A 5373-nucleotide genomic window follows, 5' to 3' on the forward strand; every position below is an offset into this window, starting at 1 on the left:
TGCTGAATAGTTATGCATAATACAAAACAGTCTATAGAATAAAACAAATATTTTTATTCTAAATATCAAAAGTTAAATGTCATTTTAAACTACATGACAGCTTTCTATAAATTGAGCAAAAATAGGGAAAGGCTATAAAAGAAATAGTTAACTCCAGATAGGTCATTATAATTGATAATACTGCGAAAAGTGGAGGTATGTTTCCATTTGCTAAGGCAATCTAATTTCTCCATAAATAAATTATCCTATAAAGCTTTTACGTTAGGCATATTCAAATGATAGATTGAGGAAGAAAAAAAATTGTTCTTCAAAACATAGATTTGGTGGGTAAATTACCTTTTAAATGTATCATAATTATTCTTCTGTTACAGATATAGAACTTATACTCCACACATCTTAGAGAATTTAGTAATATTCAGAGTAAAATATAAAATGTTGACATTATCTTCAAGTTTTAAAATTTTTAAAATCTTTGTGAATTCATGTTATTAACTGTATTTTCCCTAATAACATTTTCAAGTAATCGGTTAAGAATTTAGTAGCAAGACTTTGCAAATTTGGATTGACACGATTTGTTGGGGAAAATGAAAGCATGTTATTTGGTTATCAGAGATACACAAAGACAGCAAGTTGTATTTTTCGGCTTGACAACTCAATGCCTATTTTCTATCATGCTTTTCATAAGGAACACGGCTTTCTGTTAATTGCCAAACTTCAGATTTAGTATAAAGAAATTCATGTAAAGAAAATCAGATTAAAGTAAGGCAGAATTAATAGCAATATTCAAGATGAATTCTGGATTTCTTCTATCTATTATATAAGGGATTATATAAGATAAAGATCAAAGACATACAGACTAATGTGAATCCATGTTTAAATTTCTGTGATAGTTGTTTCCTCCAATTTGTGCATGTTTTGGTTCCACTTAATTTCTTCCAAATGTTTCTTTAACGTAACAGTAAACATAAAATATCAACTTTTAGACAATCAATATCTTTAACGTTTGTTTTATATCGATATTTTGTGTAGTTTAAGGCACAGTATTTAAATGCTTCCAGTAGTTATTCCATAATTGGGTTTCTATATAATACTGGAAGCATTTATGGCATTTGCCTTAGTGAAGTATAATAACTAACTCTTCCATGTAGCTTAAAGAATTCTTCACTAGATAGAAGACAAATAGCACAGGAGTATGAAAAGGAAAACAATCTCAAGTTAGAATTTTAAACTATATCACCACATTAGAAGATAATAAACAAATATTAACTTTAGGAATAGGGAAGAAGTAGGGGTGTAAGCAAGAAAAAGCAAAGAAGTCTGGAGCAGAGTGAGCAAAGTTATGTGTATCATAACAAATTAGAAAGCTGACAGTGAACTAAGAACCAGATTGGGTGGGGGGGCATTTTATATCATAATAAAAGACATACAGAGAAATGTAAGATATCACAGGTAATTTTTTCCTATAGGAGTGATACAAATGTATATCATAAAAGCTGACTTGAGACGGGATTGGCAGGAGGGAAACTGGGGACACTGGTGTTGGGAAATGCGCACTGAAGGGATGTGTGTGACTAAATCATAAACTGTTTTCTAATTGTTTTTCTCATGGTGAATCAATTAAATCAATTAAAGTGATAATAAATTTATAATTGAAGAATAGTACTCTAGTTGCTACCTTTTTTCTCTTTTTATTTTTTTAATCGAATCACCTCAGCCAATTTCACTCTTACTGTCTTTCTACTTTTGGTTGTTATGGTATACAATTGCTACCTTGACAAAACACTGAAAAAATTCAATGAGAAGATGAAGGATAATTGTGTTTTCAGGTTGTTGACATTGGTGTAATTAGAAGGAAAGGAGGAGAAAGAGGAGGAGGAGGAGGAGGAGGAGGAGGAGGAGGAGGAGGAGGAGGAGGAGGAGGAGGAGGAGGGGAGGATCTGAATAAATTACCAAAGTGAGAATAGATTTTAGAGAACTTGAAGCTGGCATGAATGTTTTCACTCAAGCATCTAAATTAGAGTTACTATAGACCTAAATGACTAAGATATGAAAAGACAGTTTGTTTACCTTAAGAAGTATTAAAAGGCCTATAATCCACCCCAGTGGATGCAAAATAAACAGTTGCTTATTTCTGGAACTACAAAAAGCAGAAATTATTAGCACATACTAAGTGTTTTAATATGTGAAATTAAATGAATTCACAAATTCTTCAAAACTTGAAGACTTGGACAAATAAAAATGTTTAAATTTTTAAATAAACCAACAGAGACTAAAAAATTATTAGAAATACATACATAATCTAAAGTTTAGAATAAGGTATTTTTTTACAGGGCAAAAAAGAAATTTCTGATGCCAAATATTCTGAAATGCCTCATGGTTTAACATATAATGATCTCTAAGTTTTAAAAATATTGTTCATTACCAAACTATTAGTATGTCTTGACTTAAATTTCAATTATGATTAATTATTTGGCACATCATAAAATATGATTTGCCCAGTAGAAAAATAATGATAAAATTTAGAAATGGGTTTCTATATTTAATACTAATTATTGAAATAAAAATAAATTAAACAATAATCATGGAATAAAACATAAATATGTACCCAGTAATTTTTCCTGACTACATATGTATATTTTCTTTTTCATCAATATGTAAACATTCTAAGAATTACTCTATTTATAAACTAAAAACTAAAGGTATTGTGGAAACTGTTTTCATTTATTGTTATATAGAGGGCATTTTATTTATAAAATTGAAAGTTTAAAAGATTACTGAGAGTCTGCTTCCTAACAAATTGGATATGAATGGAATATAAGAGGACATCTTGAATGTCACTTGCTATTATTAAACATAACATCATCAACATCATAGAAAGTAATCTCATATTTAATTAGAGTAGGTGGATCTCTGGAACTATCAGCCAGCTGTCTGCTTCTCATTGTGATGTTCAAAACAAATTCAACTGGAGGATCTGTGTACAATTCTAGAACATTTGAGTAGTATTAAATAATCTTAAATTGGGAAGTATTCACAATTTAAGGTTTGTTACTGGGAATGTCACGTACAAAAATATACTAAGTTCTAGTCTCAGTTTTGCTTTTTAAAAATAGAAACAGTGAAAAATGTTATTATCCTAATTGTGTTTGTTAGAGTGAAAGAATTACCTTCATGATAACTTACTTCTGTGACCTCTAAAGTAACAATCACACAGATACGTTATAAGATCTTCCTTTTTCTTGGCGGGAGGGGGGGGGAGTGTATTACTTGACTGATTGCTTAACACAATGCTTTACTTAGGCAAGATTAAAATAAGTTGGAGAAAAGAAAATTACAAAATTTCTTCTAAGAGGTATACCTAGAATTGAAAAGTTACTATGAAGAGTATTTTATTGTCACAAAAGCCTCTTAGAGGCATTTCTTTAGTCCTTGCTAATAGACAATCACTATTTTGACTCATAAATGATGGCAAAGTCCATTTTGTATTCCATTTCACTGAGCTCTTTGGTAGAAAAAAAAACTTGGTAACACTAAGTAAAGTACAAAGTTGATAGCAATAATTATTTAGTAAAGTAGAAAAATTTAAATATAACAAGCTGCATTTCAGTCTTATTTTAAGTAACAACGTACCATTATAGAAAACTTTTTAAAGTTGCTTTACTTTGGAGCTACTTTTTCATTTGGTAAACTTTCTGTGCAAGATATTTTAAAACAAGTTATTACATACAGCTTATTGATATGCTAGAACACATGAGTAAATTAAATAATCTAAAAATAAAATGGCAATAAACATCACAAAGATGTGCTATTGTGTCATTTTTTCAAATCTGAAAAAGGTATGAACTGTCAAATAAAATTTATATAATACTCATAGACATAATGAAGAATTCAATACTTGAATTAGCTTATATGTAGATACTGATTTAAGTGTTGCAGATTATTTGTTGCTGAACAAAATCATTCCCTCAAAAATAGATATTGGCATTGACCTGACATGTGCTGTGACATATTGTCTGTATTGTTTGGTACATTGGTCATGCTTACTTAAATACAAACAGAGTCACATACTAGGGCTTCAGTACATTGAAATGAAACTCAAAGAACTCTAAACCAGAGTCACAGAGATTATAGTTTCAGCTCACTTTGTGATTCTTTCTGCTAAATTTAAGATCTCTATTGGAATTGGGAAAACCTCTAAAGGACAGTACTTTTGACACCTACTATTTCTCATTGGTCAATTGGTCATGAGTGTCAACTATAATGTAATACACCTGTTTTCTATTTTTAAATGTACTATCATTATCATTCAGATAGAATGACAGATAATAGTGCTTACACTTATGCTTTTGGTGTACACAGTCACTTAATTTGAAGAGGAGACACTAGCAGCAACCTTGGTAAGCATTTGTACCCTGTCCTTTGCTATAGGGGTGTAATGAATTTCCTTATACTCATTTTATTTTGTGAGCAGTACAGGATGATCCAACCCTGGCTGTCTTCAGGTTTAATAACCTGCCTTATTCCTTACTTCTTTCTCAGAAAGCACTTTTGGAGGTGTTCAGGGGACATTATGAGGTAATAGGGATCAAACTAAGGTTAGCTGGCTGCAAGAGGATTACTATTTCTATTGCCTTCTTATATTTATATTTATTGGATAAAGCCTTAATCAGGTGTAATTGACTTATAATCAATACTGGTTAAAGTATTAAATAAGTAAAGTGGTTGTTTAATATAATCCTGAGTTTGTTCAACCATAATCATAATCAAATTGGTAAACCAAAAGAAACCCCATGCTATTAGTGGTGGACTCAAAATGTACCCCCAAACTTTTCTGGAAATCACAAGCAATTTTGAGTATCTGTGAATTTCCCTCCTGGGGAAACTTCATACAAATGGAATCATCTGACTGTGGTTTTTTGTGACTGATTTTTTTTGTACAACACAATATTAATTTATGTTTCATAATATCCCTCTATAAAGTACTCTTATGTAATATAGCATTTGATTTATTCATTCATGAGTTGATAGACATTTGAGTTGTTTGTATATATTTAAATAAAGAATACCATTCATATTTAAGTCTTTGTATAGTTATGACTTCATTTCTCTTGCGTGGAATTGCTATGATCAATATTCCTAAGAACAACATATATTGTGTAACATAAATAATAAGGTGACTTTCTTTAACCCTTTGAAGTATTGCAAAAAAGGTACTAGGTATATCTGATCCAGGTTGATAATAACAAATGTACATAAATGTGTTTTTTCCTTTGTATTTTGGACTTATCTTGCATATACTTTACTCATCACACAATCACAATCACAAATCATCCTGTTAATCGTCGATTGCCTCAAGCAGGCCCCAGTAACGTC

This window comes from Sorex fumeus, unplaced genomic scaffold (genome assembly GCF_029834395.1).
Source record: "Sorex fumeus unplaced genomic scaffold, SorFum_2.1 ptg000265l, whole genome shotgun sequence".
Taxonomy (NCBI): Eukaryota; Metazoa; Chordata; class Mammalia; order Eulipotyphla; family Soricidae; genus Sorex; species Sorex fumeus.